Source organism: Lissotriton helveticus, chromosome 1_1, assembly GCF_964261635.1.
Source record: "Lissotriton helveticus chromosome 1_1, aLisHel1.1, whole genome shotgun sequence".
NCBI classification, from domain to species: Eukaryota; Metazoa; Chordata; class Amphibia; order Caudata; family Salamandridae; genus Lissotriton; species Lissotriton helveticus.
In genome coordinates this window covers 1,089,432,873-1,089,459,927 of record NC_136057.1, presented here as the reverse complement: position 1 = coordinate 1,089,459,927, position 27,055 = coordinate 1,089,432,873, and the positions used below count along the sequence as shown (strand labels likewise).

Sequence of the window (27,055 nt, the reverse complement as noted above, 5' to 3'; positions counted from 1 at the left end):
AGGACGACACAATTGAAGTTCTGTCTTCCATCCTGGACAATGTCAACCTCAACGGTGGACACAGGGATTTCATTATTGGTTGCATAAAGTTAGTAGTGAAAAATAACATTTTTCTGTTCAAGGAGGAGCTATTCAAACAGGTCAAGGGGACCATCATGGGGGCCACATGTGCCCCCAGCCTGGCAAGCCTCTACGTTGGTCACTTTGAACAGAGACATATTTACAATGAAATGGCACCATATTATGAGAACATATCCCACTGGCATCGTTTCATTGACGATATTATCTTCGTCTGGAACGGTGCCAGTGAGGAATTGGAATCTTTATTGGAGTTGCTGAACCTAGGCGACAAGAACCTTAAGTTCACGGGACACTATAGCTCAAGCAGTGTTGACTTCCTGGACATAAAGATCAAAGAATCAAGTAGGGCATTAGAGGTGGAGCTTTTCACAAAACCAACAGATAAGAACACCCTATTGCAATATCGGAGTAACCATCCCCGATCTCAAAAGGACAACATTCCATTTGGGGAATTCCTCAGGTTACGACGTAACTGCACAACCCTAAAAGATTTCTATTACCACGCAGAAATCATGGACAAAAAATTACGCGAGAGAGGGTACCCCAAATAATTGGTAAAACAGTCCCTGAAACGGGCTAGATTTTACGACAGGGCCACCTGTTGGACATGGACAAAAAGAAAACCAACAAAGTTCAGGATAGGATTGTCTTTGTCAGCCAGTATTCCGGGTTGAGCAACAGAATTAAAAACATAGTGAACCGGAATTGGAAAATCATCAATAATGGCCTAGCAACACCATTAGCCAAACCGCTCTTCTCATTTAGGCGGAACAAGACAATCAGAAACGCCTTAGTGAGTACATACAAAAATCCCACAAGTAGCTTCCAAACAACGATGACAGGAAATAAAAAAGCTACAAGTGTGGCTCATGCTCCATTTGCCCGAATTGTATTGAGACCAAGTCATTAACATTCAAAGGAAAAGCATTAGTTGCAAAAAGCCTGAACAATTGTAGAAGCAAGAGCGTAGTATACCTGCTCGTCTGCCCCTGTGGCTTAGGCTACGTGGGCGAGACGGGCAGGGAGCTCCGCATCAGACTATTGGAGCACAGATCATCAGTAAAAAATAAGAAAGAAAATGCGCCCTTGACTGACCATTTTCAAAAGATAAATCTTGACTGTAATGATTTTACATGGTTCATTTTGGAAAAGGTCAATATAAGCAGGAGAGGAGGCAACTTAGAAATGATAACGAAAACACGTGAACAGTGGTTCATGTGTTACCTTGACACCGTGGACAAAGGCCTTAACTCCAGAGAGAGTGGATGAAGTTGACAGCCAGCCAATAACACACCATCAGTTCTCACAATAACTGCCAACCTCCCATTGCATGTAGAACCTGCTAACATTAACGGAAAAAGAATGCCCCATACAAGAGTGTAACATGGGTAGTTCAAAAATAAGTGCGAACAAAGCAATAATTATTGTAAACATTTTATGTCCGTAAATCTCAGGGCTGCTTTGACCAAGAAGATGGCACTAAGATTAAGAATTAAAATCATAATCTAGAAGCATGCCATTTCATATTATGACAGGGGTTACGAAGTGATAAGCGAATGAATGTTTTAATCACCAGTATTATTCGCCGGAATCAATAGGCAGAAGTGTTACTCGAGCCTAGAATCAGCCTACATAATAGCGAGCGATTATCCAAATGGCCTACATGAAAGCGAGGCTTGACACTCGGCCCAATAAGAGCCAAAACGAGGCTTGAATCCCGCTACTGGACACGCCCCGAAATAGAGGCTTGCAACGCGGAAATAGTTAGTAGGCAGGCTGTGACCCAGCGTCACCATGACAATGGGCACTAAAACGCGCGAAAAATATACCTTCAGCTGATAGCGCGATTGGCTCTCCAATGATAGATGAAGGAAATCTGTATAAAAACGCATCCGGAGAGATGACGAATTGTTTACCATTTCCGGTCAAGGCAGCTTGGAGCCAAGTCGGTTTGGGCGTGGAGAGAAGTGGTCCCAGCAATCATACGGTAAGGAGTTTTGAAATCTGGTTCCATAGCAACAGACTAGAAGCAGTATCTAAGGTTCAAAAAGGGTCACAATAGTAATTGGGATTGTGTGTCCTTTCTTTGCTTACTTTTTTTATATAGAATCTGAAGGGACCAAGGACAGCTTTCATATTCACCCCAAGGATAGTCCAGCGGACCTGGAATCTGGTATGTACTCATACTAGCCATAATTCCAATTTAGATAGAGGGTGTCATGCTCAGGATAAATAGAGTTCTCCTTCTTGCCCTTCTCCCTACAGAAGAAAAAACCAGGTCCACCAGACGTGAGCTTCGCATGATACCGGTGGGACAGGGGAATTGCACTGCCAGAGTCATAAGAACAACGGACATAATGGTAGTTTGGTTTTAAAGTAGGTATTGTTACAGCACCATAATGTAAATATATGAAAGAGATAGGCTGATGTATAGTGAATAGGAAGGTTAATAGAGATTATCCTCTTTCTTTGTAGACAAGAAAAGATAATATATCATAGACCACACATGCAGAATCGATTCGCATATTGAAGCAGGAGCAGATTTTAAGGTAAATGCTTAATTAAATAGCTTAAGGAACACGATGATAGAAACCAGATTATATAAAATAGATTACAGCAACAATCAAATCTTTTGTGTTGCAGCCTTTTAGCGTACAGTAGGATGTCATTATACAAACTACATAGAATCCAGAGAAATGCAGAAAAGTGACATGAAATAAGGTAAATAATTTATACATTTCGCCTGTACAGACCCTGGGGGATAAATGGCAATCATATACTGAAGGAAATGGCCACAGACCATGATATAACCGAGGAGATAATACCCCTAGCATATGTAAATATGGGACAACTGGGACAGGAACATGTGAGGATCCAGCAACTAGGTTGAATAAGCCCATATATTAGAACTGGAGGAACAAAATGTTATCAATATGCAGATATGGCAACAAATGAATAATGTTTGTTTTGCATTTAATGAAATATGTGAGAAGTAAAACTCTGTATAGATCTCTTTGACAGGGAATTATGGACAGTTATCGAACTTAAAATATGTGCAAATGAGATGTAAATTGTTGGCAGGATGTCCTACTAATGCCCAGGTGTCTTAAGTTTAAGATGATTAGAACATGGCTTCCTTATATGATACTGATGGAAATATGTTTGGCTACAGGATTTGAACAAATTGGTAACCAACCAGTACCTTTTACTAAGAGACCCATCAAACAGTCTTGAAAAAGATGGTACATTACTGCTTAAAGTCATCGAAACGTGTCGACGCACACATCTGCACAATCACGGGACTAAGCTTATCCTGTAGACAAGATTAATAAAATAGGTCCAGGATATAGCTCCAAATTGGTCTGGTTAGATGTGCAACTTTATGACAAAAAGTACTGTCTGTGTTTGTCTCTCCCTTTTTCTCTTTTCCAACTTACTTATTTGTTGTATATGACGACCATCTTTTATGTTCATAATATTGTGTATTAACTGTATACTTATGAATTTTAGTAGAATATGGTGGTGAGAGCACTGTATATGTTTTTAATGAAATTATAATTTGTTGATTTATAAAAACTGTATTTCGTACGAAATGTCTTTTTAACAAAAATAAAAAGTGAAAAATTCCCCTTGTTTTTAACAAAAAAAAATGTTGTCCGTATACTATATGATAGAGACCTGTGATAATACATGGGCTAATGGTTTAGTTCTGTCCGCCAAGGGATTTCCCTGTTTTCTCACTGTCAGTCTATTAGACCCCGCAGCCATATTATGATGGGCTTGCAGACATGCCTTTTCGTGGCCAGGGAAAGGCATGCAGAGACTCCCTGCGGGGACCTGTTGCGGGCCCCCTGGGACTCCGCGGGTGGGGGTGCACATGGGGGGTACCTATGGTACCCCCCGCATTTCAAAGTGCAACATGGCAGGCACCGCGTGGTGCCTGTCATGTTGTGCTTTGAAATGCACAACGTGCATTTTTACCATTGCGGCGGCGGAGCTTTCACTACCACCTGCCGCAATGGTAAAAATACAGGATGCGCCCGCCAGTGTGGCGGGCGCAACCTAATGGCCAAGACGGGACCGCCGCTCCTATGGCAGGTGGTCCGGTTTTGCACGGGGCTAGCGGCCGGGCAAAGTCTGCCCGCCATCCTAATGGACCCCAAAATTCAAAGAAAGTGCTGGATAATAAATCACAATTTATTACCATTCCAACTCCAAAACATACGAATATTCCATTTATATTTTTTATAAAAATTAAACACTTCAAGCAATTTTTTTGAAAAACGTTAAAAAAGGTAAATAAAAGATTTTTTAAAATACTATTATTAAATAATATATTATTAAAAAACATTGAGGCACACCTTCTCACAAAATCAAAAAATATAAATATTTTCTAAATCAAAATTAAAATTTTAAAATGTTTAAATTTAAAATTATCCAAATGTTATTAAAACGTAAAAAACAAAAACAATAAAATAATATGTAACTTTAAAAAAAAATAAACAAATCATATATTTATTTAATTCATTTTTAGTTAAAAAATATTCATACTTTTTTTGCACAATTTACACCAAAAGAATAACACAAAAAAATCAAAAAATGTCAATAAATAAAATGTATATATTGTTTTTTTAATTATTAATATATTTTAAGATTTTTTTATTTCAATGATTTTCCAACCAACATTCTAAAATTACTCCCCATCCTTATCCCCTATAAACCCAACATCCCGCTCCTTTAATTTTACATTTTTTTAAAAAATAATTTACAATTTTAAACAAATATTTTTCAATTTCTACTCCCCTTTATCCACCATAAACCCTACATCCTGCTTCTTAAATAAGTTAAAATGCAAGAAAATCAAACATTTTCACACAAAATAAAGAATTAAAAAAATATAAAATAACTACTACCAAATTATTTTAAAAAAAAAACATTAAACAAAAAGAATACAGTCAATATAATTTACAACAATATATTTCCAATCGATTATTACAAATTCGATATTACTACATTACGCAAAAATCGATATTTTAAACAACAACAAAAAGTACCTTGATATTTTCCACCATTGATATTCTTGACTCTATATTCATTCAATTCGATATTTCGGCGTTGATTTTCTGTCCCTGCACCAAGGAACCCCACGTAGTTCTGTCACTGAAAACAACACACAAATAATTGTAAGTTGGGACCCCTGACAATCTATTGCCCTGGACATAGAAGGATCTCGACCTGGTAATCTTTCGTGCCCAGCACTATCACCTATAATTTACTGTAATTAGTAGAGACGTCTTAATTATGTATGTATTGTACAAAACCAGTAAGTAATGACTTGATCCCCAGGGCTTTTCTTGCCAACAGGATAGTAGATTTGCATATAGTAGTGCAGGAATCTGGCATGACCATTTTCACGGGCAAGCTACTGGCTAATCAAGCAGCCTGGCTCTAAAGTCATGCACGTACAATGTGGAAAAAAGGGAGCCATTATACCTCCTTTTTGACTCCACTCGTCAGTCTAAAAGAGCTAGAACAAGACCCCTCCATATTATAATGAACTACTGCCCTCATTTCTCTGTGCAAATCACTGAGAAAACCAACAATGTCTGCATCCATATACATATCCAACGGAATCTGCAACAATTTAGTTTTGTTTACCTTGTCTAAGGCAGAGGTTAATCCATATATGCAATCAATAGTGAATCGGGTTTGGCAACAGTATATTTGTTAATCAGCATATAGAAATTAAGACACTGATCACTGGTGCTTAAACCTGGTCGAAGACCATACTAGAGGTCAGATAAAATATTCCCTCCCTGAGTTTCTCTCTCCTCTATCACCTGCTTATATGCACTACGTCTGCGAGAAATAAGGCAATGATCTTTGGGCTGGGCTTTAAGCGCAGATAGTAGTAGTGTATGACTAGCAGTACAATTATTATGAAACCGTCTAGGTTTATTATTAATCTTTTTTTGGAGGAAGGGACAATCTAGATTTTACATCCACTTGGATCACCTGAAATGCACTCTGTAAGGCATTGTCATCAGGCAGATCCCCAAACAAATGGCTTGCACGTTAGAAAAAGATGTAATCAATGGTTCAACCTTGCAATCTAAGAACAGAGAGACCAGGGTTAAGGCCACCTTTGGGTCACCCCCTTGGAGGGGGCACATCAGAGTGAAAAAAGACTTGTTACCATCCAAGAAAAATTTATCCTCTGTCTACCTTGTCTCCTGAAGACAAATTATAGCAAATGTTTGAAGATATGCATGCCTATCTAGGTAGAATTCTTTACTTCTTAACCCATCCACATTCCAGGAACCCAAACTGGGTACTCCAGAAATCAAGCTGATATTCAGTAGTCTGTGACTCTTTGTCATAACAATAGGAAGAATTACCTCATTACTATCCAAAACCTCCTCCCTCTTTGAACTGACATTAGGAGACACATTTAACCCCAAATCAGGGATACCATGAACCTCAGAAAGAGAACCACATAGCGTGACAATACAGGTACATTTGACGGTGCCAAAACTCGAGATGGCTACATTTGGGAGGGGGAGAGTCAATCTAGCGTATCTCTGCCCAGGGCCTCAAACCTATTTGTCATGTTTATTGCAAGCACATGTGCCTCAGATTGCCTTATATTAGTATTCTGGTGGCATTTAGCAGTCAAACTGGGCTTTGACAAGGTTGGGACAGTAACCAGCCAGTTAAAATAGCCCAGGGGAGTGGCTGAATAGAGGAAACACTGGTCATCAAGTTGACAAGGTTCAAGACTGCTGGGACACTACCCCGAAAATAAAAACTAATAACATAATTATGAGTCGGTTTGCCAAATATTGACCTTCATTGCCCAGGAGGGACAGCCAGTGGGTCACTCTGTTCCTTAGTTTGTGATAATCTTCCCTAGAGCCAATAGTTTGGGGCAGGGACTCTAATGAGTACTACAACACAGGGGACCGAGGTGGGAGGGTGATTTGGGGACACAAATGGGGAGGTGGAGCCAATATTACAATTTTTCATATTTTGACCTCCCCTCCCAAAGGTGAACTCTTAACAGTCCCACCATTTGGACCCTTAGGGAGCACAAGTGTCCCGGGTGCCTGAGAGTACCACAGTCCATACGTTGGTTTCCCTGATAAGCCTGATAGCCACCCAAATTGTTGGAACATGATGGAGGGCCACCTTTAGCTGATTGATGAGTACCTGTGGGCATGGTACCAGCTCCCTGACAATCATTGAGCCCTAAAGCCGGGCACTGCTAGAACTAAACTCACAGTTTTCACATTGTGCCCCCCAGGGACAGATTAACCTTACAAAAATATAATAAATTGTTTAAGCTCGCCTCAATTGATAAGAGTTTGCCCCTACATTTATCTATACATTATCAACCGCAACCTTAATAAAGGTCTGCAGCATAGAAGCAAGCTCATTAACATTAATGCTAGTAGTGCCATCCTTTAATGGCTTCTGTCTGCTACCCTTCGTTGGGGCCTGCTGTTCCGATCTGTCCTTATGTTGGTCTTGAATGATTAAATTCCGTGTCTGCTTTTTTTCCTTTCTTGCATTTGGATACTGGGGATCACAAGCTGAATGGGGTGTTTCTGACTTCTGCCAATGCTGACGACAGATGAATATCTACAGCAACAGTCAGGGCAACAACGAAGTCTGGTGCACTAGGATCACCTTCTGCAGCCTGACTGTCAGGGACCATCCTTAGAGTGTCAACAGGTGTGGCTTCAGGGGTTATCAATGGGGTGAAGTTAAAAAGGAGAGTATAGCCGATCTGGAGAAACCATTACTAACAGTATCCTTTGAGGATTCACCTGGTTATGAGCTACCAGTGTCCGAAGAGATCACTTTCATTTTGCCCATCTTGCCACAAGTATTGAAGGCAATGGGTCCAAAAAGAAACTCACTAAAGGAGTGGATCCCCATAAAATTAAATGTAATTGAAGGGGCGTTACCAAGATGGTGTCTTGGTAGGACTCAACTCCGGGACTCTCCGCTCCCACCGGGCCCTACCCGGCACCAGTTTTGAAGCCACAGCGGAGCGACCCCGTGGAGCTGCTGGGTGCCCGGAGGCGATCATGAAGAGCCCGGTGCAGAGGGCAAGAATTGGCAATTGACTGTGGTCCCCGCATGGCTTGGGGAACTGCCGCAATACGAAGTCTGCAAAGAGCCCTCTCGGCGGGACAAAGAGCGGGCCAGGATAACGCCGAGTGAAGGAGGTTTGGGTCACGAGCATTATGGGAGGCCCCCGCTCTGCAAGCGGAAGAAGGCCTCAATTCTGGTGGCTGTGTGGGGGAGGGGCCGCTGTGCCTCCTCCCACAAGAGGCCTCAATACCGCTGTGCTGCCTGCCCCACCCACCACCTGGAGAGCCCAACTGGGAGCCCGTGGATACGGGCCTAGTGGTCCTTGGGAGCTCAGGTCAGTGCAGCCTATAGAGCTGGTTCTGAGGCAGGGCTTGTGAAGGGGCTCGAGCGGACGGAGCTGCTTGGAGGCCCGGTTAAGGCACAGAGACATCTACTTATGAGAACGATCCCGTTGGGGGGTTTTGGCTGTGCCTCTCCACCCACCGGCCCTGCTTTGGAGGCCCCCGGTGACACTGTAACTCACGCCAGTATACCTCACCCGTGGTGGAGCACCCAGGACGGAACAGCGCATCACCAGACCGCCTAGCCAGGAGGCAAGCAGTATCACAACAGTGATGAGAGGCCTGTGAATGGGCTGAAGTAGATGGAGCTGCTTGGAGGCCCGGTTCGGGTTCAGAGACACCTACAGACCCGAGCAATTCCTGTGGGGGACCTTGGCTGTGCCTCTCCACCCACCGCCTTGCTTTGGAGGACCCAAGGGACATTGTAACTCATGTCAGCATCCCTCACCCGCGGTTGGGTGCCCAGGATGGAACAGTGCATCGTCAGGCAACCAAGCCAAGAGGCAAGCAGTATCTCAACTGCGCCGAGACAGTAGGGCCCTAGCTGCAGGCCTCTGATATCTCTCTTCCTTCCACTTCATAGTGCTGGGCCTGGGGTATGAATATAGGGCCCATGTGAGGGACTCTTGGCGGGTGCCCTTCAGCTGCAACACTGTCCTTTCGTTCTCACACATAGCTCATTCCACTTGCAGATCCCTGTGCACCTGGCCTACATTCCAACAGCAAGCCCCACACGTGAAGGAGCCACGGCTGCCCTTAAGTTCAGGAAGTACAGGTCTGTAAAGGACTTCTTCTTCAAGTTAGCACAACTGTCAGAGAGTCAGCCGGGAGCTGGGCGCGTGAATGAGATGGAGGGGAGTGAAAGCCCGGAGGCTCCGGTCAGCCGATCTTTCCTGGAGTCGCTTTTCTCCTCTCTCTGTGAAGATCTGTCTGCAATGAAACGCAAAGCGTCTGCATACTTGCGAGAAGTGCACCGCGATATGGATTCCCTGGGGGAGCGAGTTAATACACTGGAGGAGCGTGAAACTGGCAGCAATGAGGAAATTGAGAGCCTCCAACAAGAGGTCCTCAGGCTGCAAGAACAGGACCTGGACTTACAGGCCCACACGGAGGATGTAGAAAACAGGTCCATGAGGAACAACATCCTTATGCGTGGCATGGCACATGTTGAGGGTGATGGCTATATCAAAGCGCTGGTGGTAGGCCTCTTCTGCTCCATCCTAGGTGAACCCCCAGAGTTCCCGGTCAAGTTGAACCGCACTCATAGGGTGGGCCCACTGAGGGCAGTCCCTGTGGCCCCGGCGGACATACTGACATGCGTCCATGACTATCAGTTAAAAGAGAGGATTCTTTACAAGTCTCGGCGATGCCCAGAGTTTACGTACCAGGGGCAGAAGCCCACGCTATATCAGGGCCTTGCTGCCTTTACTTTACTTAAACGCAAGTCCTTTTGCCCGACTACACTCCACCTATGAGAATCTGGCATAAAATACTACTGGGGGCATCCGTTTAGGTTGATCTTTCCATACAATGGGGAACTGAGGCAAATCCGCACACTCCCAGCTGCCGACAAACTCTTGGGCATTGAATAACCCACTACAGACCAGCCTTGCAAGTACTCCCACCCCCGCAGACACCAAAGCGGCTATAGATGGACCACCATTAAGCCCCCGAGCCCGGCAGCACGCCCTGACCCTGACACCAAAGCCAGGGAGCGGCAAGCAGTGTTGTCATCCCTCGCAGGGGCATCCTCGGAGTGAGACAGAACTCGCACCAACTGCATTCTGATGCTTTGAAGTTGCACCCTTCCCCTATGCCGATGGTATCAACAATATATTCATGGGCCTTACCAGGGGGAAGCGGGGAGCCACAGGCCATAGGTACCCTTCTATCTCTTTCCAAAGAGCACAACGCTCTGGACAGTGACTCTAGTTTTCTTGTATTATGTTAACGTTTTTGTTTAGCTGGGGGGTTTGTTATTTTTGTCAATGGGGTCTCCTCCTTCTGCTGCGTCTCCCGAGGTGTGCGACCCTTGTAAACTACGGGCACTCTGTCTGGGATACTGCGGACCAGCTATTACGGGTTTGTGCGGCCCTTACTCACATGCAGCGCGTTGCGCCCACCGCACTTGCGTAGATGAGTGTCACAAAATTGCTGTTTCCCCCACCTCTCCACCATCGTACTCCTAAAGACTTAAGGACACGCTCCTCCACTGCCCTGAAGTTGGGGTGCGCCTTACCAAAACGCTAGAAGACTTCTTAGCTACCAACGACACTCGGGACACCTCAATCAACTTCCTTTGGGAAACTCTCAAAATGTAGTCCAGGGCGACTTTATAGCCACATCAGCCGCAGACAACAGGGTGCGCAGGGAGAAGAAGGAGGAACTCTCTAAGCAAGTATTGGAATTGGAAGGGATTCATAAGAGGACAGGGGCCACCTGAATTTGAAAGAAACTAAAATCAGCACAGGCTTAACTAGCCAGTCTAGACCTCGATAGAGCGGAGCACGCTGCCCTTTTCTTGAAGCATACATTCTATACTAGGGGGACAAATGCGGCCGCTTGTTGGCTCATAAATTGCGTGCGCAGTGGCAGGCAGCAATAGTCCCGCTTCTCCTGACTGAAGGAAGTGCGGAGCTCACACAGGAGGAGGATATAGCTAATGCATTCTGGGATTTCTACGCAAATCTATATGCCACTCAGCCATTGCCTTATTAGAACCCCTCCAAGTACTTTCAAGGCATAACGCACTCACCGTTGACATCCGACCAGGCTACTGCTTTAGATAGCCCCATTAGGGTCGAAGAGGTCGTTTCAGCCATAGCTCGACTTAAACTTCTCAAATCCCCTGGCCCAGATGGATTTATCGCCATTTTTAAAAAACATTTTGTTCGATCCTAGCCCTAATAATGACTCGGCTTTTTAACACTGTCGATGGCACCATTGAGCTGCCACCCATGATGCTCATGGCATCGGTAGCAGTCTTGCCCAAACCTGGGAAGAACATCAGATATTGTGCCTCCTACTGGCCGATAAGCTTGCTGAGCATACGTTTTTTTTAGATCTTCACAGGGATACTGGCATCTAGGTTGGGACCTATGATGCCGGGATTATTAGAACCTGACCAAGCTGGATTTGTCGCGACCAGGCAGTGCAGCAATAATACCAGCAGGTTACTGCATTTTCTGGATATATCACACCGTCAGACTGAGGAGCGCGTCTTACTATTTATCGATGCTGAAAAGGCATTTGATAGGGTTCATTGGCCCTTTATGGAGACTGTCTTGGAGAGGTTTGGGGTTGGGCGCCAATTCTGCCAATGGTTGCTCAGCGGCTATGGTGCCCCTCAGCTACGGTTTGGGTAAATGGCTTCACCGCCGACCCCTTCCATATAACCTGGGGCACGCACCAGGGCTGTTCGCTCCCCCCCTTCTGTTTGCTCTCTATATGGAGCCGTTAGCACAGAGAGTTCGGGAGAATAAGCAGATCAAGGGGATTCTCTTTGGGGGAGAGCAGCACACCATCAGCCTCTATGCAGACAATGTCATTGCCATGCTGGAGTCCACCCAGAACTCAGTCCCAGCCTTTTAGACAGAGTTAGAGGAATTCTTGGCAGCCTTTGGATTTAAGGTCAATGTGGACAAGTCACAAGCACTGGGCTTCTCCTTGCAACAGACAGCTGCCGCTGCCTTGACTCAGGTGTGCCCCATTTGCTGGGATCAGAAGACCATCCCAATTTTGGGCATCATGCTGTCATTGTCCACTGCGGAGACGGTATCCCTGAATTATACTCTGTTACTGCGACAGACCCGGCAGGAGCGAAAAAGATGGTGGCTGTTTGGTCTTTTGTGGCTGGGCCGGGTGGCTGCTCTTAAGATGAGCATACTCCCCAAAGTCTTATACCTTTTTCAAACCCTACTGGTGGAGCCGCCCCCGGGTGTTTCGAAACAGCTTCTGTCTAAATTTACCACTTTCGTCTGGGCAGATTAGAGACTGTGAATAAGTAAGGACCTGAGCTTCAGGACCCATGAGGAGGGAGGCCTGGGAACCCTGACCTTGACCAATATTATAAAGCCACACAGCTACGATCCCTACTAGAATGGGCTCAGCTGGAATCCTAGAAGAACTGGCTCTTTATGGAGCGCGTGCTAGCAGGACAGTCTCTTAGGAATGCCCCTTTACTTTGCAAAGCCTCAAGATCTCCTGGGTTATACGGCTCACCTGTGGTGAGAGCTACCTTTAAAGTTTGGGATGGCAGAGCCACACGCAAACGTTTGACAACTTTTCCATCGTCCCCACTCCTATTACCGAAAACCCCAAATTCTCACTGGGCCTGGATTTGGAGGCATTTAGACACTGGAACAAAGTGGGGCGCAGGTCTATAGGGCATTTATTTGACACAGAGGGCCTTCGGTCCTTCGAGGATTTCAAATCTGACTTCGACATACCTGAAACCGAGCGCTACCTTTACTTGCAAATACGACATTAGGTCATGCAGCTCCAGGTCCGCCCGGGAGCAGAAAGGCAGCTCACCCAGTATGGGCAATGGCTACTCTCAAAATAATCCACAAAGTGACTCATTACAGAATTATTTCACATCTTACGCCCCCCAGAACAGGTGGTTAAGTCAGCGGGCCTAAGACGGTGAGAGGCTGAGCTTGGATGGACACTGACTCGACAAAGAATAGGCAGATATTCACTACAGAGCTCGACACTCAATGCATAACATTTCTAGCGTGGAGACAGCCACTAAGATAATGATGTACTGGTACCTCACACCTTCCTGACTACACAAAAGCGACCCGAGCGTTCCCCCACTTGCAGTAGGGGTTGCGATGCAGACGGTACACTACTACACTTGTTATGGGAATGACCCACCCTCACAACTTATTGGACGCAAGTCCTGGCTGAGATTGACCGTCACTTTGATACCACACTGTTATGCTTCCCTGAATATGTGGTCTTGGGAGTGTTCAACATGCTTACATTTCCCCTCAAGTTCCGTAAAGGCAAATGAATAGGTATAGCTCTAGGGGCGGCATTGCAGAATATATTATCACATTGGGGCACAGACAGAACACCTACAATACAGGGATGGCTCCACCGACTATGGTACGTGGTCGGCATGGAGTTCATCTTTTTTTCGCTTCAAGGTGATGGGGCTTCCTTTGCTGAAATGTGGTGACCGCTCGTCACCTTGTTATGCTCTGAATTTCGCTAACTATCCTGCCCTAAATACCTGCGGTTACTGCGCCTCCCAGCTCTGAACCAAGACACGACCCAAATACCACCGCACTGAGTAATAATGTACCGAGCCTGATTTCCACTTTTCTGTCAAAGCAGCTTGAATGGGGAGGAGATGAGGGGGGAGAAGGGGGCAGGGGGGAGGGAGGAAGGCAGAAGGGTTCATTTAGTTTTATTTTGATTCTCTGCAAAGCAATAGGATGGTTGCTGGCTCATGACCTGGGCTTCATTTCTTACTGCATCTTGTTTGTTGGCAAACCAATAAAAATATTTCAACCTAACATTACATGCAATTAAGTGTGTACCAAACAAAGGGGCTCCTGGCAGTTGGGCTGCTGGTTGTTGAAGTCCCTTGTGCCCTTTGAGGTCTCTGGAGACCACACACAACCCACCTGCCATCACTGCAACCAGTCAAGAAAACCATTCTGAATTTGTGCTAAGTGCAATTTAGGCAAGTTCTAATATAATTTGTTACAGGAAGAGAGCAGCTTGCAACTCTCCCATAGCTCCAATGAAATGTACTGAATACACTCCCATCCTTCCCCTTTCATAAGGGATGGTGTTTACCATTATGGGCAAACATGACTGGCTCAATACATACAAAGTCCATCTAGGTTCTCTTTCAATATCAGAAATCACCCTACATGCCAAATCTATCTGTATTGGATCTTCCCCAGAATGAGTGACCCGCTCCTCAGATGAGGCTTCTGTTAGGGGTGTGTGGAATATTCCGTTCCACCCATGGAATTGGTGGAATTTTAGTAACTCCACATTTCTCTTGTAATGTTTTTTCTTCCACGTGGTCCCGGATGCTAAGTTGGCGAGCACAAACGAGAGGAAGATTTGATTTCTCCTATTGCGATTTCCGGACACTAGGACACCCAGCAAATTTTTTTTAACACGGGCGGTCAGAATCGAACAGAGAAGCTATGTCCTCTGTCACACCGCACGGTGTCATTTGTGCTAAAACAAGCAATCGATGCTAAATCACCGCTCAGGCAGCGCGGCATGCCTATTTCCTCCCATAGGTGGAACTACACAGAATCTCTCGTAGTTTCTCTGCAACTCTGCAGAATTACACGGAGTCAGATTCCTCAAGATTTGCTCACCCCTAGCTTCTACCTTATGACCGGGTAATTATGCACCCCTAGATCAACTTGCACTTCTTGCTCATGCCGTGGGCTTGATCCATCTCTTCAGATCCAAGAAAAATTGTGGGCATCGCAAACGGTCTCTGTCCAGGAACTGGTGCTTAGTTGAAGTCTTTTGATTATTAGTGGATTTGGAAGTCCAAGTCTTTACGGTCTTCTGTTATGAGTGACTCCTTCAAGGAGCCACAATGTCGCCAATACTATGTAATGCCAAAGCAGATTGTGTCTTCCAGAAGAAGACACTGATGGAGGTAAAAGCCCAATGGTCAAAAAACCCAGAGTTGGCAGAAACATATATCCTAAAATTTCTCAGTAGATGATTCCGGGAAGAAGAATGTCAGGGAAAATGAAGGCAGTGGAAGCGCTCGTAACATCTTTGTGTTTATTATTTCTTTCTGGAAGTCTGCACTTGCTGGTTTCTAAACACTCCTTGGTCTCCTTTTGTGTTTATTATTGGCAGTGGAGGCGCCACCTGGCAGCAAACCCCCTAGGGCAGGTAGGAGACACATGGGATCATACATGGCCCACCTAAGCATGCCTCAGGTATTAAAGTTGGGCAGGGCAGCAGGGCAGCAGTGTACCAACTTTAGTAACCTTCCACTTATCTCCTGCTTTCTATGTTGATATGTTTCTATGTTGCTAAGGGTCTCCAATGTAATGAGAATAGATGGAGAAGGCAAATCATAAACAATTGGTTCTTTTGGGTGTGCGATATTTCTTAATTCTTTCTTAAAATTTTTTTAAAAACAAACTCGTTCATTTGGAGATGAATTAATCAAAGATAAATCAATTCATGAAAGGAAAAAAGGGAATCCAAACCATATGCAGTATCACAAATTACTTTATAAATTGTATTCATTTATAAGTACTCATATTGGAAATTCACAAGGCTGTCATCAATATACAATGGCGCATGAAAGTGCAAATGAGTGACATTTGGTGCTCAGTGAAGTTTGTGCAAGTGTAATATATACAGTATAAATAACGGCGATTTCAAGTAGCAGGGAGGGGAATGGGAGGGAAAGAAAGGGGGAAAGGTGGCCAGTATTACAATTTCTCTAAGAGTGTTCTGTAGACCACACTAATCAGTCTCAACACAGAATCCTTAAAACAAGGTCCACAAGTTTTTTTTGTCGATGTTTAACCCTTTGAAAGCGGTCCTGAAGCATCAGCGCGGGTCTTCATCAGGACTGGGAAGGCAGGGGAGGTGAGGGGTATGTGAAGCAGCCTCAAAGCAGGCCCATCCGGGCTCTCCTTTGTTGTTCACCAAGGGGTAACAGAATCACTGAAGTCGGGTTCTCAAATTATTTGGTGAAAACGTGGGTATATTCTAATTATTTCTTCGGAATCTCTTAACCCAATGGTCCGTGTGCATTCGCTGATACTGTTTCCAGCGGTTACTTGAAAAAAAGGTCAGTGACCTTACAATTATTCAGTGTCAGGTCGTAGCAACTAAAACTCGGCGGCGATGAGTGCTCCGACCGAGTTCGCTCCGTAAATCGGGCCTGTTTTGAGGCTGCTTCACGTACCGTTATTTATACTGTATATATTACACTTGCACAAACTTCACTGAGCACCAAATGTCACTCATTTGCACTTTCATGCGCCACTGTATATTGATGACAGCCTTGGGAATTTCCAATATGAGTACTTATAAATTAATACAATTTATAAAGTTCTTTGTGATACTGGATATGGTTTGGATTTCCTTTTTTCCTTTTTCCTTTCATTAATTGATTTATCTTTGATTAATTAATCTCCAAATGAACGAGTATGTTTCTTTAAAAATGTTAAGAAATATCGCGCACCCAAAAGAACCAATTGTTTATGATTTGCCTTCCTGCCCAGGTTCTTAGGGATACTGGGCTACCCCATTGTTACTTAACTAGATGGAGAGGGCAGTCAGGTCTGGAATTGTGAAACACAATGTGACCAGGCCATACTGGTTTAACCTGTGATTCTTCAGAATTTAAGAATTGTTGGGCAATAAAAAAGGAAAAACTACTCAGAGATTTTATTCTTTTGTATTTTAAGATTTATATAGTGCTTTTTGCCCGTGTTAAGACACCACAATACCAAAGCACATCTGGATCATCAGTTAAAAAGCAAACCTGTTTGTTGTGCATTGTTGATGTTGTGTGGCCAATGTAGAAAACATTGGTATCATGCATTAGTGTAAGAAACGGTCTCCAATCATATCATAGCAAACCTGTGGTTGTACTGAAGCATGAATTGAATCAGATAGTGTTAGGAGAGAAAAATGTGAACTTTTTAGACACATATTATCTTGTTGGCGTTTGTGCTTGGTAGGCAGGTTGTGGGTTGGTGTTCTGGCACATATAAAAAATATTAGGTATCCAATAAAGTGCTATCTGGCCAGCAATACCCTTGCCACAACTCGGACTCACACAAAGAAAGTGGTGAGTGGTAAAATAGCATGGTCCTAAACCAATTACATTGCATACATATTATACATGTGAATGACTTAGCTTCTCCCCAGTAACTTTCCCTTATTATGGCAGTCAACATTGGGTAATAAAATAATTAAACTACTTTCTGATATAATGCTGATACTGTAATAACTGGTCTTCAAGTATTAATGTTTGTTGCATACTCAATTTGACATCTTGAGGGAGGACTTTGGAAATATCAAAATAGTTAATAGGACATTCATTATATTTCAGCTATATCATCACCAGCAGTCAATCAGATAATCTTCAAAAGTAGAAGTCAACACCTTTTAAAATATCTATCATTTATTGTGATTATGAGCGCTTTAATCACAAACCCATTGTAAGTATGCAGCTTATAGGAATATAAAGAAATCATATGTATATTTAAATGCAAGTCCTCTCTTGGAGAGTACAAGAGGAACAACAAACCACAAGCCACAATAACCTAGAGTCTATTCCTGTGCTTATCTTAGTAAATGGAAAGTACTATAATCTCACAGTAAAAAGAAATCCTACCCAGTTCAAATAGGAATAGAGTCACTAGATTGTAATATCATTTACAAATCTCAGTGAAGCACTACATCCCCCCAGTGGTGCATTCTCCTAGCTCTAAGAGTTCCCCTAAGAGGTGCAGGCCTTCATATGAAGTTTGGGCATAGTCATTGATTACCTAACTGGCTATTGCATAGATCAGTTCGTACTAGTATGATTTCACATAGGTAAAGTCTATGGTTCTTAATGGCACATGCACCTCTGGGTGTTGAATCTCTCTTTCTTCTTGTTAGACCATGTTTTACCAGCTTGATGAAGATGTGGCTCTTATTCCATTGGCAGGTGCAAGATCCCACCCTGTTCCTCCTCAAGGATTTGGTACCATGAAGACAGATTCATTAAGCATAAGGGCTGCTGTGTGCAGATTATTACTGCAGGCCTGTATAAAGGGTTCTCGCTTCTGCCAGGTGCAGTCTCCCAGACTAGATTCAGGCATGTACTTGCTTTTAGTTGTTGCAGCTTCTGGGCCGGATCACCAGCTGGTGTTCATCTTTAGCAGTTCCATTCTCCTAAGATGGATTCGGGGTTTTTTATTGGTGACCACAATTGCTCCTCTTCTGTGGCAACCCCAGTTTTTTGTGCACACGGCATTGATTTGGCATTGATACGAGAAGAAACAATGTTGGTTTTTTGTTGTACGTCTTGATTCAATGCTCTATGAGAACTGTTCAGGGAAACTGGAAGACCCTTTATGACACCGGTCAACTCCTGGATTGATTCCCATCTGGGTGACTCACCTGTCTGACAAGAGTCTTACCTGGTAAAGGTAACACCAGGGTGAGTTACAGCACATAAACAGAAGTGTTACAGTCGAACCCAAGATCTGACACCACTAAGGGTTTTGGTTTAACAACCCACAAACAAAAGGCTTGTTACAGCTAACACCCACAGTTAGAACAGCAGTGTCTTCAGGTTGGAGAGAAAATCAACCCCAATTCCAATCCATGCTACATAAGGGATGACATAGTGGACCACAGTACTCCACATGAAAACGTCCTTTCCCTGTGTTCTTCAACAGTGAAGGAAGGTCCGCAGGCTTTTAAGGTGTGGGGTTAGGAGCAGCTGCTCACCCAGAATCTCGGGGATGTTAAGGCCAGTCTCTTTTGCTGGAGCTACACAAGTATGGACAGAAAGCTTTGGCCTTTTATGATCCTCTTGGAACACCACTTTGGGCTTAGTGCCTCTTTGCTGGCCTCCCAAATTGTTATGCTGCATATGTATCTCCACTACATGTCAAAGAGCCCTCAGAGTTTCACAGATGTTTGTCCGGTGTTGAAGCTATCACTGTTGGCTGTAGTTATCAGTGTTATCACAGCTAGCAATCAGGGCTCTTTGTTATTCAGACTCCTTCTTTGGGACATCTGAGATGATTTATCTGGGGCCTCCCTTGCTCCCGCCTCTGCTCATCATAGCTTTCTTATGATCCTGATCTTCCCTTTGCTGATTGCCACAGTTCTTTGACCCCTTTGTTAGCCATTAACTATTTTTTCTCACTACTGCCCTCTGAGTTCTTAAACCACTTTGTGCACTATTAGGATGGTGGGCGGAAAATCACCCCGACCTCCATGGAACCAGAAAACAACTGCCTGCCTGTACTGGGAAAAACTGGCAGCTAAATTAGGATCAACTGCTAAAAAACACTGACCGCGGCAGTATGGGGCAAAGAAAAAACAGCCGTAGCGGGCGGAGATGGGCCAAACCCGTCCACGGCAGTCGGATGTGCGGCGGAAAAACACCAACCCACCGCCAGGATAGCGGAGACACCTCACTGGAAATTAGGATCCTCCAGATGGTCCCACGGTAGTTTCCGTTGTTTCCGACTGCCGCGGTCGCTAACAATGATGAATGGGAGTGCCGGCGGAAGACCTGTAGCAAAGCCACTGCTGCGGATACTCCGTAACAAATATGGCGGCCGAAAGGAAAACCCGACAATAGGGCCACAAAGTGCACACAGCAATCTAGCCAAGCCACCCAAAAACAGAAAACACGCCCCAATGACACAACCACATAGCAAATATAAAAATACCAATCCCAGGAGAACCTGCACGACACACCTGACAGCAATCCCCATTTGGGCATAGCCACATAGCTGAGTATAAAAGCAGCCCCTTCCCTGACCACAATCCCTTGCAACACTCCAGCCCTGAAGGAACTTAAACCTACAAAGGAGAGGCAAACAACACACCATCATTACTCACACCACACACAGTACCACCAACACTCCCACACCTGCACTACTAACCCCCTGCACATCACACACCATACACATCACTACCACACCCACCACTCACACCCCTGCACCCATAACCACTTTGCACACCACAAACCATGCCAACACATAAAATGCCCAGATTCACGGAGAGTGAGTTGAAGGTTATGGTAGATGAGATAGTCCGAGTGGTACCACAACTGTTTGGTAGCCTGGTCCAATAGACACCATTAGCCACAAGAGCACAAATATGGGCAAGGATAGTCGAGAAGGTCAATGCAGTAGGGACCACCCCCTGCTCAAAAATGAAATCATTAAGCGGTGGCATGACCTCCAGAGGGTTGTCAAAGAGAAGAGGAGCAAGACCCGTGAGCTGGCTGACAGGACTAGAGGTGGCCCTCCCATTCCACCCAAAACATTCAATGCATGGGAGGAAAAGATGCTTGCCATACTTTATCTAGAGAGTCTCACAGGACTAGCTGGGGGAGTGGAAGCTGGTAAGTACAAACACATGACTACCACTGCTATGTACTGTCTTGCACAAATACAAAGCTACACCTCCTTGGAAAAATTCTTCTGTACCACACACTCCCCAAAAAAGTCTCACAGATCCAACATTTACTCCCTCCCATTCACCCAAAACATAGCTAGCAACATTACCATGGAGGAATGTGTACAGGCAGCTAGCACTACAACTCCCCGCAGGCCCCCTTGTCCCTCACCTCAGCAAGATGGAGCCCTCCCCCACCCCACCCAGAAGCATGTGGCAGCCATTACATTACCCTCATCAAACTAACAGGTAGGTAGCCATCTTCCCTGGGAGGGCTGTATGGGGGTGGGAGGCCTGCACTCCTACTCCCACCATGCACCCTTGTCCTCCAGCTCAGCAAGATGGAGCCCTCCCCCACCCCACCCAGAAGCATGTATCAGACATTACATTACCCTCATCAAACTAACAGGTAGGTAGCCATCTTCCCTGGGAGGGCTGTATGAGGGTGGGAGGCCTGCACTACTACTCCTCCTATGCACCCTTGTCCCCCAGCTCAGTAAGATGGAGCCCTCCCCCCACCCAGAAGCATGTGTCAGCCATTGTATCACCACAAACAAACTCACTGGTAGGTAGTCACCTCCCCTGGGAGGGCTGTATGTGGGTGGGAGGCCTACACTACTGCTCCCACCATGCCCCTTGTCTCACACCTGAGCAGGATGTAGCACTCCAAAGCAACCCAGGAGTTGTATGCAACCATTGTATGAATCACCCCACCTAACTGGTAGGTAGCCATCTTCCCTGAGAGGGCTGTTTGGCGGTGGGACGCCTGCACTACTACTCCCACCATGCACCCTTGTCCCCCAACTCAGCAAGATGGAGCCCTCCCCCCACCCCGCCCAGAAGCATGTGTCAGCCATTACATTACCCACATCAAAGTAACAGGTAGGTAGCCATCCTGCCATGGAGGGCTGTTTGGGGTGGGATGCCTGCACTACTACTCCCACCATGCCCCCTGTCTCACACCTGAGCAGGATGGAGAACTCCCCCACCCAGGAGCAGTTGGAAACCATTGCAGTACACCACAAACAAACTTATAGGTATGTGGCCGTCTTCCCTGGGAGGGGTGTTTGTGGGTGGGAGGCCTGCACTACTATTCCCACCATGCCTCCTGTCGCACACCTGAGCATGATGGAGACCCCCCCAACACCCAGGAACAGTTGGATGCCAGTGCAGTACAGCAAACAAACTTACAGGTAGGTAGCCAGTTACCAAGGTTGTACTGTTTGTGGGTGGGAGGCCTGCACTACTATTCCCACCATGCCCCCTATCTCACACCTAAGCAGATGGAGCACTCCCCCACCCAGGAGCAGTTGGAAGGCATTGCAGTACACCAAACAAACGTAGGTAGCCAGTTACCAAGGTTGTACTGTTTGTGGGTGGGAGGCCTGCACTACTCCTCCCACCATGCCCCCTGTCCCACATATCAGCAGGATGGAGCACTCCACAACAACCCAGAAGCAGTTCGAAGCCATTGTACGGTTCACCCTCACCTAACATGTAGGTAGCCACCTTCCTGGGAGGGCTTTGTGTGGGTGGGAGGCCTGCACTACTACTCCCACCATGCCCCTGTCTCACACCTGTGCAGGATAGAGAACTCCCCCACCCAGGAGCAGTTGGGAGCCATTGCAGTATACCACAAACAAACTTACAGGAATGTAGCCATCTTCCCTGGGAGGGCTGTTTGTGGCGGGAGGCCTGCAATACTACTCCCACCATGCCCCCTGACTCATACCTGAGCATGATGGAGAACTCCCCCACACAGGAGCAGTTGGAAGCCATTGCAGTACGCCAAACAAACTTACAGGTAGGTAGCCAGTTACCAAGGTAGTACTGTTTGTTGGTGGGAGGCCTGGACTACTACTCTCACCATGCCCTGTGTCTCAAACCTCAGCAGGATGGAGCACTCCACAACAAGCAGTTGGAAGTCATTGTATGGTTCACCCTCACCTAGCATGTAGGTAGCCACCTTCCCTGGGAGGGCTGTTTGTGGGTGGGAGGCCTGCACTACTACTACCACCACCATGCAACCTTGTCCCCCAGTTCAGCAAGATGGAGCTCTCTCCCCCACCCAGATGCATGTGGCAGCTAATGGATCACTACAAACAAACTAACAGGTAGGTAGACATATTATGCTGCCTTGTGCTACCACTGAGCAGGATGTAAGCCTCCACCATGCACACACAGATGTGTCACAAAACAAAGCCCAATGGGAAAACATAACAGGTAAGTAGCCAGTGTGTGCACCTAGCCATTCGTCACAAAAACAATGGTCCCATATGATAATACCAGCCCTCTCATTGCACAAATATGCACACCGATCCTATTGCCATGCACAGTGTGCACACAGCTAATCAAGGAAACTGTCACAGCAACCAAAGTGTGACACACCAATGCACATGTAGAAGAAAGTCTGTGCACAATCATGCACAGCACTGAATGACATGTGTAGTGCAATAAGGCCCTAGCAAAAAGGACCATATGAAAACAAATAAAGCATGGTTAGTGGTGGAAACCCTGATATGCACATGACAAGACAAAGGTATGCAGGAGATGACAATGACCTGTCCATGCCCAGATGTGACGTCTCCCAGGTCATACAAATCAACAAAGAGTCCTCACAGAAATTATTTGTTCTGCTAGGCCCTAGATGTCAACATGTCCCTGTTTTTGCAAATTATGCACATGGCATGTTTTGACACCTCACACCATGGACAAGTAATGCATGTACCACAGCATCATGGCAGAAGGCACAGTAGTGCACATAGAAAACAATGTGATGATTAGTCAACAGTGTAGTGTACAAACAGTGAATGACACAGCTAACACAAAGCTTGCTGGGTGCACTACAATGACCATTTACCATCTGACCCACAGGTGACCAAGAACTGACTGCAGAGGACAACACCAGCAACCTGCAGAGCCAGTCTCCCCACGGAACATCGACTCTCGGATGTTGACTCCCTGTATTCTTTGGACGAGGAGCCCAACGCCGGCCCATCTGGTGTTCCAAGGCGCATCAGGTCCCAGGACCCCATCGTCCCCCCCCACCACATATGCTGCTACAGTAACATCTCTGCAGGCCCCTGCTGTTACGGCCGGTGCGTCCTCCACCCCCACCACCACCAGAGCTGCCTGCAACACTCTCCCTGTCCCACAGAATGACCACCCCACCCTACCGACTGAGGAGGGCAAGGAGAGGATGCTGGTGCCTACAGTGGAGAGGCAACAGGTCCATGGCAGCAGGGCAGGTGGAAGGGGCAGGGTCACCCAAAGATGACCAGAGCCTGGTACCGAATCCCTGGACCACATCAACAGAGTCCTTGGGGCATATCAACCTGTTAGTTTGATGAGGGTAATGTAATGGCTGCCACATGCTTCTGGGTGGGGTGGGGGAGGGCTCCATCTTGCTAAGCTGTGGGACAAACGGGCTGGTCAGAACAAGATTCCCATGAGCACCTCCTGCTGATGAGGTCCAAGGACACCCTCATGGGCCAAATTGTGGACCTCTTGGGCCAGCTAGTGGCGGTTAACCCAGGGCGTAGTTCGTGTAGTAGCGCTACGCATAGCTACACGAAGCGCACTTTGCACTACGTGAGCTACGCGTAACACTACGCAAACTGCGTAGTGAAATACTGTTAGCAATGATTGCTATGTGCAATTCGCATAGCGCGCTGTTGCACAAATTATGCGAGCGTAGTGTAGTTTTCCACTCAGGCCTAGTGGTGTGACTGAGGGACAGACCTGCGCCACAACCAACACCTTCACTTCTCTCTGGTGGCCCGCAGGATGAAAGTGAGAAATCTGTCCTGCAGCCACAGAGAGGGGTGAGTCCTCAGACCCCCCTGGCCCTACAGCAAAGACCCCCCTGCCGAGGGACAAAGGGGCCATCTTAAGAAAACCCTGGGAATATCTATTGGCAAAGCACCTGCCAAATGCCAGTCACAGAGACAGCCATGATGGCAACCCTCTTCACAACTGCATTGACTTTTTGGACTGTCCTTCCCCACACTGCTGTGTGAATGGCATCTGTCTGTTGGACTGGGTCACCACATCTATGAGGTGACTACTCGATTATCTCATTTGCCATAACTGTCAATTCACTGCTTCACTAATCACCTTACTGTAAATGTTCACCCCCTCACGTCACCATTGTAAATAAACAACTCCTTAGACACATGTTATTGTACCTGCTCTGTTTTTATTCCAGGAGGTATAGTCTTCATGATGGTTACAATGTACCAGGGACTGGAGTGTATGTAGGCACGGTGAGGTTGAATGCACCTATAAAACCACAACAGAACAACATTCACTAGTCTGGGTGTGGCATCACAGACATCACACAACACTTCACATTAAGAGAATCCCACATGCACACATCACAATGGGCAACAAGTGTCAACATACACATCCTGTAGATGTTTCTAAATGAACTGTCCCAGAAACATTGTCAGCCACCACTAAGTTTACAACCGGCTGCTGTCACAAATCTCACACACACCTTCACAACAACAGCAACATCATCAGACAATGGGCATGTTGTACATTGTCACCCACCTTCAGTGAAGTAGCGGGTGATGAGCTGTTGACGCAGGTCAACACCTTCCTCCTCTCCACTGTCCTCATCACTGGACACCTGTTGGTTTGCAGAAGGGGGCCTTGGCTGCTCATCATCATCCTGGATCAGGGGAATCTCCTTGCGAATGGCTAGGTTGTGGAGCATGCAGCAAGCCACTACAATCTGAAACACGTTCCTGGACGAGTCATCAGTGCACCTCCCGTCTTGTCCAGGCAGCGGAAACATGACTTCAGCAGACCAAAAGTACGCTCCACCACACAACGTATCCTCCCATGGGCATCATTGTAGCGGACGTCAGCTGGTGTCCTGGGATTCCGCAGTGGGCTCAGCAACCAAGGACGGTTGGGATATGCAGAGTCACCACAAGTAAGTATTCCAATGTCGCTGAGGCAGAGGACAGCAGGTCACACACAGCACGCAATATGACTAGGCATACTCACCCACAATCCATGTACACACGGGAAGCAGATTAGCCTCCAGTTGGGGTACAATGCTGTTACACAGGATGTATGAGTCATGGGCCGAGCCTTGGAATTTGGCACACATGTGTGAGATGATCATATCTGCCTGGAACACCACTTGCACATTTATGGAGTGGTCATGTTTACGATTCCTGTAGATATGCTCACGTGCCTGTGGTGCTACAAGCCCAAAATGGGTGCAATCAATGGCACCAACAACATGGGGGATGGCTCAGAGGGGATAGAAATCTCCCTCACAGCTACCAATTCAGGCCCCCCAGGGGAAATGGATATATCTGTCGTTGTAGATCATCATAGCGGACAGAACATCACGCAGCACCAAGCAGAACAATGGTTGTGACCTCCCACCTTCCCTGGACACTGTGTGCTGGAATGATCCAATAACAAAAAAATGCGGGGCTGCCATCACCTTATACGTTGGGGTGAAAGCTGTTGGATATGTTCTGTGAGGCTGCAGGTGGGGCTCCAACATAGCACAAAGGGTTCGTAGGATGGCTCTATCAAGACGGCATTTCCTGATGATCACCTCATCCTCCATGTCTGCCAGCACTGTCAAGTGAAGATGCAGATTTGGTCTCCTCCTAGTTGAGATGAAAGTGGACACATGTCAATGCAATACATCATGAGATGGGCACATCATCTCACATTCTGGCTGACACAACGCCAACAATGACTGTAATCAAAATAGAGTTACAGACCAGCTTACATGTAGGGACACTTTCAGCTACACTAATCGCACACTTTTTGACTTACACACAGCAAGTACCTCAAACACCACCTCGGTTTAGGTGAATGCACATAGGGCAAGGGCCGCATTTCCCATGGGCACATCTGGGAGTACAGCATCCAGCATATGTGTAACAAAGCAACCCCACTGTTTTATACCTAGCTGCTGTACCTGATACACCTTCAGGCGTCATTTGAACCTGGCACACATCAACACCACAATGACCACAGGCTGAGCATTAATGAAGAGTGTGTGCATAATCAAACATAAGAGGACAGGCAAAACAGAACATCATTTATTGAGACAAACATTGCTGTGATTGTCAATGCACCTCAACACATTGACATGTGTACACATTGTAAAGTCTATAACAACACTGTCCAGTGTACAGGGCCATCAATATCACAAGTGACATGTGAGGGGGTACATGCCAATCTACGAAATCACATATACACACATGGCGTGTGTAGTCATTAGTGGGGTAATGGAACATTGGCAGTGTGTGCACAATGATGTGCCATTAACCATGTGGCCACTGTGCACTGCTGATGATTGCCAGATGGCCACTGAAACAGCATGATGTGTCTAT

The 27,055-nt window shown here is 46.0% G+C and overlaps 2 long non-coding RNA genes across 2 annotated transcripts in view; both read left to right on the top strand.

The window, feature by feature from the left end:
• LOC144772210 (uncharacterized) overlaps positions 1-24,855 on the top strand; it is a 42,128-nt gene extending 17,273 nt beyond the window's left edge. The window contains exon 4 of the long non-coding RNA XR_013599691.1: positions 23,556-24,855. This is a non-coding gene — a long non-coding RNA (uncharacterized LOC144772210). The remainder of the gene's footprint in view (positions 1-23,555) is intronic.
• Positions 1,848-2,574, top strand: LOC144772206 (uncharacterized). Its single transcript, XR_013599690.1, has 3 exons — positions 1,848-2,068; positions 2,189-2,254; positions 2,347-2,574. It is a non-coding gene; the product is annotated as an uncharacterized LOC144772206 (long non-coding RNA).
• Positions 24,856-27,055: the final 2,200 nt, after the last annotated feature.